This window comes from Sus scrofa, chromosome X (genome assembly GCF_000003025.6).
Source record: "Sus scrofa isolate TJ Tabasco breed Duroc chromosome X, Sscrofa11.1, whole genome shotgun sequence".
Taxonomy (NCBI): Eukaryota; Metazoa; Chordata; class Mammalia; order Artiodactyla; family Suidae; genus Sus; species Sus scrofa.
Genome location: NC_010461.5, coordinates 27,045,977 through 27,059,835, shown reverse-complemented (window position 1 = coordinate 27,059,835; position 13,859 = coordinate 27,045,977). Strand labels below are relative to the sequence as shown.

General features: G+C 36.4%; 1 protein-coding gene across 22 annotated transcripts in view; it reads left to right on the top strand.

Moving 5' to 3' along the window:
* DMD (dystrophin) overlaps nt 1-13,859 on the top strand; it is a 2,622,506-nt gene that overhangs the window by 2,590,893 nt on the left and 17,754 nt on the right.

Sequence of the window (13,859 nt, the reverse complement as noted above, 5' to 3'; positions counted from 1 at the left end):
TTCCCACCCAGATTTAGTCCCTGTCATGTGATCAGCTGAACAGACAATATGAATACTCTAATTGGTTTCTCTGCCTTTGGCCTCTGTCTCTGTCCAAGCCATCTTCCACATGTTTCCAATTATTCTAACATTGAAATTGTCTATTATTCTCCTCCTTAAGCATTTTTATGGCTCCTATTTGCCAATAGCTTAAAGTCCATATTCCTTATTAGCATGGTATTCAAAATCCACCTTCCTCTACAGTCCCATTTTTTACTTCTTCCTTCAAACATGATCCCTCTGCCTCCATTTTCAGACCCAGTGCTCATCCATACAAAACATGCTGTTTCACTGATCTGTTTGGTCACCCTGTGCACAGTGTTTTCTTAATTCCTTCGGTTTGTCTTTTGAGAGAATTTCATCATGCACTACTTAATCACTCATACATTTTATCTTGTAATTTATTCTGGTTTATAGTTAGTGATTAGACTGTCTTTTTTCTCCCTAGAACTTAACCTCCTTAAGGGCAAGGACTAAGTCTTGTTCATTTTTGTTACCATTTGATCACCTTTTATGCAACAAACTTTCAGGAAAATGCTTGTCGAATAAATGTTTCGAAGTGAAGCACAATGCATCCTTGCATAGACATGAAACAAAACCACACCCTTAGGAAATTTAGCTGGAGGTTCTGGATCAAGATGACGACAACACAGAAAGATTCTGAACTCACCTCCTCCTACAGAAACACAGAATCTACAACTACACATGCAATAATTTCTTCTCAAGGTAATTCAGGAATTAGCTGAGTCACTCCTCTGCATTCAACAAAAAGAAAAAAAGCCCACGTCAAAACCGATAGGAGAGTCTGAGACACAGTTTTGGTGTAAACCCCATCCCTGGCGTGGTGACTCACAACCAGGAAGGAACTCATAACTACTAGCTTCTCCCTGAAGAGTAAAGGTTTGAATGCCACATCTGACACCCTAACTCTTGAACACTTCGACTTGAGAGCTGAGCTCCCCAAACACTTGCTTTGAAGTCAGTGGGGCTTGCAGCCATGAGAGCCACAAGGCTATAGTGAACTAAGAGACGGTACCTTAAAGGACTCATGTGGACTTGGCAAGGCTAACCATGGCAGCATAGAGGCAGCAGACTGGAAGGCACATAGTCTTTGCATGAAAGGAGGTCCATTTATATCTTAAAAGCTTCGGCCTGAAGTGGCAAGCTTCTGATTGAACACACATGCAGGGGGATGACTTTAGTACTCTCCAGAAATTGTACAGGACAGCCAGTGCCATCTTCATTCTGCCTCATTCCAGGTCATTGGTATCTCCCATAAAGGAGCTTGTGTACACATCTGGTGCTCTGGAGGCCACTGGGATTTATATTCACAGTTTCAATGGAATGGTAACAAAGGAAAAAACAGTTTTTAAAAGGCCATCTGCCAGTCTTTCCCTGAAAAAGGTATATTTATATACTGTAAATCTACTGCCTGAAGGTCAGTCTTGCAGTCACCTTGTACCTCGAGTGCTGACTGAAATTCTCCCCACTAGAACACTGAAGGTCTGGACACAACTTCAGGAACTAAGAGCCACTGATTACAAAAAAGCCTACTTGGACCCTCACAAAAGTTTGAGAGATGATCAAGAGCTAGGGCAGGATTGAAAAATAAGGTTCATCTCCTACATGACAGCACTCTCAAGATGGGAATGGTGACTGTTTTAGCTAATTCATAGAAACTAATTACACAAAGGATCAAAGCAAATAAAAAAAAAGGTGTATGTTCCAAACAAAAGAACAAGATAAAACCTCAAAGAAGACCTTAATTAAATTGAGATAAATATTTACCTTATAAAGAATTCACAATGAGAATCAAAAATGCTCATTGAGGTCAGGAAAATAATACATAAACAAAGTGAGAATTTCAACAGAGAGATACAAAATATAAGAAAGGCCAAATAGAAACCACAAAGCTGAAGTTTACACTAACTGAACTGGTAAGTACCATAGAGGAGAGGAGTTCAACAGCAAACTAGGTGAATGAGAAATAAGGATCAGCAAAATTAAAGACAGGGTAGTAGAATTCATCCATTAGAAAGGATCAAAGAGAGAAAAGGATGATGAAGAGAGAAGATTGCTTAAGAACTTACAGGACATCATCAAGCAGGAAAATATCCATGTTATAGGAGCTTTAGAAGGAAAAGAGAGAGAAAGGGGCAGATAACCTCCTTAACCTGAGGAGGGAAACAGACATCTAGATCCAGGAAGCCCAGAGAATTCTCATACCAAGACATATTAACTGTCAAAAGTTTAAGACAGAAAGAAAAGAAAAACAACTTGTTACATACAAGGGAACCCGCATAAATACATCAGGAGATTTTTCAGCAGAAATGTGGCAGGCCAGAAGGGAGTTTCATTATATATTCAAAGTATTGAAAGAAAAAGAGAAACTGGCAACCAGAATTTTCTCTGCAGCAAAGTGGCCCTTCAGAATTGAAAGAGAGAGAGAGTGTTCTAGATAAGCAAAAGTTGAAGGAATACAGCATCACTAGACCAACCTTACAAAAAATGTAAAAAGGACTTCTTTAACTTGAAACAAAAAGGTGCTCATTAGTAACAGGAAAACATTATAAGTCTTATGCGTAAAAGTAATTGCATAGTTAAATTCTGAATAATCTAATGTTGTAATAGTTATGGGCTAATCACTTATAAATCTACTATGAAGATTAAAAGACAAAAATACTAAAAATAACTATAGTAATTTCTTAATAGATAACACAAGATAAAAATATATAAATTGTGACATCAAAAACATACTGGGAAGAAGGAAAATGTAGAGTTTTAGAATGTGTTCAGACTTATCATTTTAAAATACACTGTTATAAATATGTTTTATCTAAGCCTCATGGTAACCACAAAGCAAAAACCTATTAATAAATACGTAAAAGATGGAAAGAAATCTAAGCCTAACACTATAATCTCAAATCACAAAGGAATAGAGAAAGAGAAGAAGAAAGGCACAGAGGAATACAAAACAGCCAGAAAATAATTTTTTAAAAAGGCAGTAAGTACATACCTATCAAAAATTAATTTAAATGTAAGTGGACTAAATTCTTCAATTAAAATGACTGAAAGTGAAAGGAAGGAAAAAGATATTCCATGCAAATGAAAACCAAAAGAAAACAAGAGTAGCTGTACTTACATCAAACAAAATATCAACAAAATGTACTTATATCAAAGACTACAGTAAAATACAAAGAAGGGCACTACATAATGATAAAGAGGTCATTCCAACAAGAGGCTGTAACATTTCTAAAGATTTATGTACCCAATATAGGGGCACCTACTTATATAATGCAAATACTAACAGACCTAAAGTGAGAAACAGATAGCAATGCAATAATAGTAGGAGACTTTAATTCCTCACTTACATCAATGGATAGATTATCCAGACAGAACATCAATAAGGAAACACTGGATTTGAATCACACATTAGATCAGATACACTTAATAGATATATACAGAACATTCTATCCACAAGCAGCAGAGTACACTGTTCTCAAATGCACATGGAAGATTCTCTAGGGTAGATTATATTAGGCCACAGAACACATCGTAATAAGTTTAAGAAGACTGAAATCATATGGAGCATCTTTTCTGATCACAATGTTATGAAACGAGAAATTTCAAGAAGAAAACCAGAAAATTAACATGTGAACATTTAACAACATGTCACTGAACTACAAATGGACTGATGAAGAAATCGAAAGAGAAATCAAAAAATACCTTGAGACAAATGAAAATGGAAATACAAGATACAGGGGTTATGGGATGCAGCAAAAGCAGTTGTGAGACAGAAGTTCCTAATGATAAATGCCTTCATCAGGAAACAAGAAAAATGTCAAACCTTATACCTCAAAGAACTAGAAAAAGAAGAACAAACTACAAAGTTAATAGAAGGAAAGAAAGAAAGGTCAAAGCAGAAATAAATGAAATAGAAATGAAAAAAAATCAATGGAAAAGATCAGTGAAACTGTTTCTCTTTGAAAAGGTAAATGACATAGACAATCCTTTAGCTAGACTCAACAAGAAAAAAGAATTCAAATCAGAACAATCAAAGAAGAGAGACATCACAACTTATACTACAGAAAAACAAGAGCATAGAACTACTGAGAATAATTATATTACAATAAATTAGATAACCTAGAAAGAAATGGCTAAATTCCTAGAAACAGGGAGTTCCCGTCATGGCTCAGTGGTTGACGAATCCAACTAGGAACCATGAGGTTGCAGGTTCAATCCCTGGCCCTGCTCAGTGGGTGAAGGATCCAGTGTTGCTGTGAGCTGTGGTGTAGGTCACAGACATGGCTCAGATCTGGCATTGCTGTGGCTCTGGTGTAGGCTAGCAGCTACAGCTCTGATTGGACCCCTAGCCTGGGAACCTCCATAGGCCATGGGAGCAGCCCTAGAAAAGGCAAAAGACCAAAAAAAAAAAAAAAATCCTAGAAACATGCAGTTTACCAAGAATGAATCATGAAGAAATAGGAAATTTGAACAGACCAATAATGAATAAGGAGATTGAATCTATAGTCAAAACTTTCCCAAAAAAAGAAAAGCCCAGATCTTTTTTGTGGGGAGGGAATTCTACCAAACATTTAAAGAATTAATAAATACCAGAGCTCCCATCATGGCTCAGTGGTAAACGAACCTGACTAGTATCAATGTGGATACGGTTTTGGTCATTGGCCTTGCTCAGAGGGTTTAGGATCTGGCACTGCTGTGAGCTGTGGTATAGGCCACAGACACAGCTTGGATCCCATGTTTCTGTAGCTATGATTTGACCTCTAGCCTGAGAACTTGCATATGCCATGAGGGCAGCCCTAAAAAGACTTAAAAAAATAGAAAAGAATTAACACTAGTTCTTCCCAAACAAAAAAATTGAAGATGAGATTATACCCCCAAAATTATTTTACAAAGCCAGCATAACTTGGATACCAAAACCAGATAAGGAAACTATAAGAAAACTATAGACTTGATGAATATAGATGCAAAAATTCTCAACAAAATATTAGCAAACCAAATTCAAGAGTACATTAAAAGGATCATACACCATAACTTTGTGGGATTTATCCCTGGGTTGCCAGGATGGATCAACATATACAAATCAATAAAAGGAGTCCAAATTGGAAATGAAGGATTAAAACTGTCACTGTTTGCAGATGACATAATACTATACATAGAAAATCCTAAAGGTGCTATCAGAAAATTACTAGAGCTGATCAGTGAATTTGGTAAAGTTGCAAGATACACTAAAAACAAAAAGTCAGAAAGAGAAATTAAGGAAGCAATTCCAGGAGTTCCTGTTGTGGCTTAGCAGTAAAGAACCTGACTAGTATCCATAAAGATGCAGGTTTGATCCCTGGCCTTGATCAGTGGGTTGAGGATCCAGAGTTGCCGTGGGCTGTGGTGTAGATCACAGACACGGCTCAGATCCTGCCCTGCTGTGGCTGCAGTGTAGGCTGGCAGCTACGGCTCCAGTTCGACACCTAGCCTGGGAATTTCCATGTGCTGTGGGTGGAAAAAGCCAAAAAGGGGGGGGGGGGAGTAGAACAAACAATTCCATTTACCATCACATCAAAAAGAATAAAATACCCAGAAAGAAACCTACCTAAAGAAGCAAAAGACCTGTATTCTGAAAACTATAAGATGCTGTTGAAAGAAATCAAAGACAACACAGATAGAAAGATAAACAGAGCTGGAGGAATCAGGCTCCCTGGCTTCAGACTGTATTACAAAGCTACAGTCATCAAAACAGTATGGTACAGATGCCAAAACAGACATATAGATCAGTGGAAGAGGATAGAAAACCCAGAAATAATCCTATACATTTAGGGTCAATTAATCTATGACAAAGGAGGCAAGAATATATACTAGAGAAAAGACACTCTCTTCAAGAAGTGGTGCTAGGAAAATTGGACAGCTACATGTAAAAGAATTAAATTAGAATACTCTCTAACACCATACACAAAAATAAACTCAAAATGGATTAAATACCAAAACCTAAGGTCAGATAGTATAAAACTCTTATAGTAAAACACAGGCAGAAACTCTGACATAAATGGCAGCAGTACCTTTTTGGATCCACCTCCTAGAGTAGTAAAAATAAAAAGAAATGGGACATAATTAAAAGCTTCTGCACAGCAAAGGAAACCATTAAAAAAAAAAGCCAGAAAGACGACCTACAGAATGGGAGATTATCTTTGCAAAGAAGGCAACTGACAAAGTATTAATCTCCAAAATATACAAACATCTCATGCAACTTTATATAAAAAAACATACAACCCAATCAAAAATAGGCAGAAGACCTAAATAGACATTTCTCCAAAGAAGGCCAATAGATGGCAACAACAACAACGAACGCATGAAAAGATGCTCAACATCACTAATTATTAGAGAAATGCAAGTCAAATCTACAATGAGGTACTGCTTCACACGAGACAGAATGGCTGTCATCAAAAAGTCTACAAACAATAAATGCTGGAAAGGGTATGGAGAAAAGGGAACCCTCTCACACTCTTGGTGGGGATGTAAATTGGTACAACTACTATGGAAAACAGTTTGGAGGGTCCCCAAAAAACTGTTGCTATGATCCAGCAATCCCAATTCTGACACATCCAGAGAAAACTGTAATTTGAAAACATGCATGCACCCTAGTGATCATGGCAGCACTATTTACAGTAGCTAAGACATGTAAGCAACCTAAATGTCCATCAATATAGAACTGTATCAAGAAGATGTGATACATATATACAATGTAATATTTAGTAAGAGAAAGACATGTATCACTTATATGTGGAATCTATAAAAAAATAATACAAATGAACTTATTTACAAAACAGAAACAGACTCACAGATTTCAAAAACAAACTGATGGTTACCATAGGAAATCACAGTGGGAGTGGGAAGGAATAAGGAAGATGGGAATCACACACACACACTACTATATATAAAACAGATAACCAACAATGACCTACTGTATAGCTCAGGCAACTGTACTCAATATTCTATAATAACCTATATGGGAAAAGAATCTGAAAAACACACACACATAAATGATTCACTTTGCTGCACACTTGAAACTAAAACAACACTGTAAACTATAAGAATTAAAATACACAGATCAATAAATATGATATATAAAGTAATAGAATGAAAGAAAAATCATGATCATCTCATTAGATGAAAAAAGCATTTGACAAAATTTAGCATCCATTCATGATGAAATTTCTCAACAAAGTGCATATACAGGGAAGGTATGTCTACACAATAAAGGCCATATATGACAAGCCCACAGCTAACATCTTAATGATGAAAAAGCTGAAAGCTTTTTTTTCTGCTAAGATCACACAAGAGAAGGATGCCTACTGTTGCCACTTTTATTCAACATAGTACTGAAAGTCCTAGCCTGTGTAATTAGGGGAAAAAAGGGCACCCAAATCAGAAAGTAGTAAATTTATCTCTATTTGCAAATGATGTAATATATATAGAAAATCCAGAAGATTCTACCAAAAGACTGTTAGAACTCAATGAATTTAGTAAAGTTACAGGATAAAAACTCAGTGTTCAAAACTCTGCATTTTATTGGCTGCTCATGTGGCATGTGGACGTTTCCATGCCAGGGATGGAAGCTATACCACAGCAGCAAACCAAGCCACTGCAATAACAATGCCAGATCCTTGACCCACTGCGCCGCAAGAGAACTCTATTGCGTTTTTACACACTAATAATGAACTATCAGAAAGAGAAATTAAGAAAATAATTCCATTTACAATTGCATCAAAAAGAATAAAATACCTACGAATAAATTTAAGGTAGAAAAAGACCTGTACTTTATAAGACAATGATGAAAAGAAACTGAACAAGACACAAACACATGGAAGGATATTTTATGCTCATAGATTAGAAGAATTAGTATTGTTAAGATAGCTATACTACCCAAATCAATCTACAGATTCAGTGAAATCCCTGTCAAAATTCCAATGGCATTTTTCACAGAAATAGTCCCCCCAAATCCCAAAATTTGTATGGAACCACAAAAAGGCCCCAAATCGCCAAAGCAATCTTGAGAAAGAATAAAGTTGGAGTCCCTCGTGATGCCTGATTTCAAACGGTATTTTGTAATTTGTATTTGTAATTTGAAAGTCATAGTAGCCAAAATGGTATGGCATTGGCATAAAAACCAACATCTAGATCAACATAACAGAGAGCCCATAAATAACCCCTTACATATGGTCAGTTAATTTACAATAAAGGAGCTAAGAACACACAATTGGGATAGTCTCTTCAGTAATTGATGTCAGTAAAACTGGACAGCCACACAAAAGAATGAAACTGGGAGTTCCTGTCGTGGCTCAGTGGTAATGAATCCTACTAGCATCGGTGAAGATGTGGGTTTGATCCCTAGCCTCACTCAGTGGGTTAAGGATACGGCATTGCTGTGAGCTGTGGTATAGGTCATAGATGTGGCCAGGATCTGGTGTTGCTGTGGCTGTAGTATAGGCTGGCAGGTGTAGCTCTGACTCAGCCCCTAGCCTGGGAACTTCCACATGCCTTGGGTGCAGCCCTAACATAAAAACGCAAAAAAAAAAAAAAAAGTGAACCACTATTTTATACATGAAGATCAACTCAAAATGGGTTAAAGGCTTGAATCTAAGACCTGAAGGAATGAACCTAGTAGAAGAAAAAGTGGAGGTAAGCTCCTTGACATGACTCTTGGCAATAATTTTTGAGTTGATAACAAAAGGAAAAGTAATCTGACTACATCAGATAAAAAGCCTCTGTACAGCAAATAAATCCATCAAGAAAATGAAAAGGCATCCTACAGAATGCTAGAAAATATTTGCAAATCATGTATCTTAGAAGGAGATAATACCCAAAACTTAGAAAGAGCTCATACAACTCAATAGAAGAAACAATCATTTAAAAATGGGGAGAAGATCAGACATTCTACCAAAGATATACCAGTGGCAACAAGTACATGAAAAGGTGCTGAATATCACTAATCACGAGGAAAATGGAAATCAAAACCACAGTGAGCTATCACCTCACATATGTTAAAATGGCTATTATCGGAGTTCCCATTGTGGCTCAGTGGTTAATCCGACTAGGAACCATGATGTTTTGGATTCAATCCCTGCCCTTGCTCATTGGGTTAAGGATCTGGCATTGCCGTGAGCTGTGGTGTAGGTCGCAGATGCGGCTCGGATCCTGTGTTGCTGTGGCTCTGGCGTAGGCCAGCAGCTACAGCTCTGATTAGACCCCTAGCCCGGGACACTCCATATGCCACAGGAGTGGCCCTAGAAAAGGTGGAAAGACACACACACACACACACACACAAATGGACTATTATCGAAGAGACATGACATAACTAGTATTGGTGACAATTTGAAAAAAAGGGAACCCTTGTCACTGTTTTGGTGCAAATATGAAATGGTGCAGAGAACAGATTAGTGGTTGCCAAAGAAGGGGAGTGGGGTTGGGCAAAATGGGAAAACGTAGTCAAAAGGTACAAACTTTGAGTTATAACATAGATAAATCCTGATATAATGTATATCATGGAGACTACAGTTAACAATACTGTATTGTATATTTGAAAGTTGTGCAGCAAAATGGATGGACCTAGAGATTATCATACTAAGTGAAATAAATCAGAAAGAATCATATGATATCACATATGTGAAATCTAAAATAATGATGCAAATGTACTTATTTACAAAAGAGAAACAGACTCACAGACATAGAAAACAAACTTATAGTTACCAAAGGGGAAGGGGGGAGTGTAAATTAGGAGTTTGGGATTAACATATACACACTACTATATATAAAGTAGACAAGCAACAAAGACCTACTCTACAGCACAGTGAAGTATATTCAATGTCTTGTAAAAACTATATTCAATATCTTGTAATAACCTATAATGGAAAATAATCTGAAAAAGAGTGTGTATATAACTAAATCACTTGCTGTACATGTGAAACTAAGACAACCTTGTAAATCAAGTATACTTCAGTTTTTTAAAAAGTTGCTAAAGAGAGGAAATCTTTTACTCTTGTGATGAGAACTTTTAAGACTTTTAACTGGTGATGAATGTTAACTAGACTTACTGTGGTAATCAATTTGCAGTATGTACATATTTCAAATAATTATGTTATACACCTAAGACTAATATGTTATATGTCAATTGTATCTCAATAAGAAATAAAAAATAATACCTACTAATTTCAGTATCGTTCATCACCATTCAACACTGACCAGCTAATAACCAGCATTATATATCATTAATATAGTAAAGAGCATTTTTATGTAAAACTGAAACCGTCTACCCCAGATAATAACTTGTAAAAGTTACTGAAGATAAATTTCAGGTAACTTCTTTATCTTATGGAAAAAAAAAACTAGATTAAGGCAGGAAAGACATAATAAGGTAATCACACATCAAGTTAGAAATTGGTTAAAAACAAAATATGTGATATAGATCAGTAACCTAAAGAATAGTGATGGTATGTGTGCTCATACAGTAGTTCCACATTTTTAAGAGAAAATAATCTAACACACAAAAGCTTTCTTTTGTATAAAGAGAAAATAGTTTGGTTGGGTGAAAATATAATCATAGGTATAAGGATTCTTGTGTTTCGGCTGCATAGATTCTGGCTAAAGTCACTTTTTAAAGGAAGTAGCACCACTATCATTTGAATTGAGGAAAGGGAAGTGAATTAGATGGGATATCATCTCTTTAAGAAAGACTAAAACCATGGTGAATTTCACAAGACTTAAAGAATATCTTGCTCATAGCAAACCATTTCATTTCATTCCTTTTATCTCAGATTAAACTGAGTCAATCTCACTTTTTTCTTCATTTCCGCAGTGTCTATCATATTGTGCTATATCAAAGTACTATTTTAACTTTGTGTCTTTCCCTTATTTTGAAACATTCATTTTTAAAATGTTTCAGTCATTTTTTTGGACCAACTTCAGACAAATCATGAAAACCATAGCTAATAATCCAAAAAGGATTGTTATGCATGTCTGTGGGAATGAATCACCTTGGAGTAGAATCAAATTGAAATATTAATGCTAAAGAACTGCCATTAACTAAGTCAGAAATCCCTTAACCATTAGCAGTATGCTTTTTAAGTAGGTGATGAATTAATGATTAAAGACGAGGGATAGGTAAGTTCCTAGTATACACAACTGGGACTCAATAAATATTTTCCTATTGAACAAATGACAGTTTTGGGGGGTCGGGGGGAGCTTGTAGTCACCAGTAGTACTGTTAGATTCAAGAACATTTTCAGGTTGCCTGTAATCTTGTAGCTCCTATCAGTGTATGATTAGATAGCCCATAAATATTGGTATCTTGTTGGTTGGATGCCCTAAAACAGAGTACATCAATCAGCTGTTACAATGTAACAAAATAATCACAAAATCCCCACGTTATGTATTTTTCACTCATGCATCGTTGGTTAACTGGAGTTGTGCTGGAGCTGAATTACACTTGACTCCAGCTTATGGGTTGGATTCAAGTCCGTTCCACATATCTCTCATCCTTTGTAGGTCACCAAGCCATCTGGACCACGTGCTTCTTAATGCACATAAACACAGGAGGACAAGCCCAACCACCAAAGGACGTTACAAGCCTCTAGTGATGTATCTGCTAGCATTCCACTGGCCAGAGCAGGTCACATGACCATGTCCCAATTCCTTGGCCAGGAAAGCGCATTCCCCCAACACTTAGTCACTTTACTCTGTATGCACTGAACTTCTTCATGCTCTTCTTGGAGCAAGCCGATCACACTTCCCTCTCAGAGTCTCTGCATTTGCTATTCCCTCTGTCTGATGTGCTCTTCCTTCAGATATCTACATGGCTCACCCTCTTATGTTCCTAACATTTTTGCTCACCTGCCCCTTAATGAATGAGGGTTTCTAAGAGTCCCCTTAATGAAGAGTCTTTTTCACTGCCCCTCCCTAAATCCTCTTTCTTGAGACCTCTGTGCCTCCAATAAGGATGAGTTCCATGGAGACAGGACTTTTTGGTTGTTTATTATTAGAATCCCAGGACTAGGAACATTGCCTGGCACATTGTTGGCTTTTGATAAATATTTGAATAAATAAGTAAATCTGCTTTTAAATTCTTATGGCTTTTTAAAAATCATTTAAAATGACTCAGTATTGAATAGGTCAATGGTGTTACTTTAATTTCAGGTGTCATTTAGCTTTTTTCACTTTCCCAGTATAATCTGACACAGAAAATATTAGCCCTTAAGCATTTTTCATTGGTCGATACACCTCTCCTCATCTTTTTATGTGATAAGTCTGATTTCTTTTCTTAAAAGATTAGTTGAGCCCAAAGGAGTTTTTACTTACTGTGAAAATCTTGATAAAAGAAGAAAACAAGATTACACTGTTTACATTCTACCTGGAGTGTAATAGGCCCTCAAAAACTCTTTGAATGGACACATTCATCACTGTCATGAAAGTTTCCATTAAAACAAAGAAGCCATGTTTATATTCGTTCTTGGACACTTACAGTTGAGACTCAAAGATGATAGTTTATGATAGTTATGACTGGTTGATATAATCACGTTTATACTTTGTGTGATTCTTGAAGTAATTCAGGGAGAGATATGCCAGTCACTTCACTGAATTGTACCTAAACCATAACACACTACAATTGAGTTCCTAGCACTCCGATGTGAAGTAATTAAACTGTCGGAAATACTAACATTGTTGTTCATGAGTGTCTCTTTGGTTCTGATTTATTTTATAAGGCATACTATCACTAAAATGGACTTGCTGCCATTCAAAATGCCTCGTGCTCCCCAATTTGGCAACATTTTGCATCCGTGATGGAATAAAGAGATATAATCAACCTTGCAGCTGTCAGCATCCTCTTCATCCTGGCAGTATTTCATTCATGCCATCCTCTTTAGATGATAGGAGTTTAAAACCACAGGCAAAAAGAAAGTAAAGATGCTGAATTTCATTTTTTCATTTCTAAAGGCATAAATATAAGTACTATGTATGTGCATGTGAATGGATAGCTAGGCATTACTTTCTTTTCTACCTTATGACCTTAATTCTTTAGCACTAATTTCCTGTCCTTAGTATTTCAAAGAAGTTTCCTATGGCATATTACCAGGAGACTCACAGAATCAGAGGGGTTTTGTCTACCTCAGGTCCTTAGCCTTTCTTTCTAATAATAGTATACAGCCTCATGTCCACCTAGGATATTATTTTGTCTAAATGTTGAACAGTGCCAAGGATTCTTTTAGCTTGTGCTTTAAGAAAGCAGGATGAAACGTTGGTAATAAATGCAGGATTATAATCATAGAAGGAAATCCAGGCGGCAGAGACCAAAGGAAATGACAAGCATATTTAAGTCATTAAATCACTGGCTCCCAGGTCATTTCTAAGTCAGATATGAACCTGAGGTTGTCTTTAAGCATGTCCATTATTGTTGATTTGCTTAAACAAGGTCTTGTTTTAAATAAAAGTGACAATGTAGTTGAACAAACAGAGCTTGAAAAGAAGTTATTTTCACTGTTGGAAGATTGAATGTTATGAAAAATTAGTTTCAAAGGACCGTCAAGTTTCAAAATAATTTTGTTTGCACTTAGGAAATTTACTGCAAATGCTGTTTGAGGTATATTTCTTTGACACATGAATAAAGAGTAGAGACACTCCTAGGCAACAAAATCTACTAGGCAACTCCTATCCTTAGAAGAACATCCATCCCTGACCTTTTCTTCTAAATCATCTTCCTCTTCTCATATAAACAAATTCTCAAAAATTCAAAAAGTTTCCCTTTGTAAGCTTCCAAA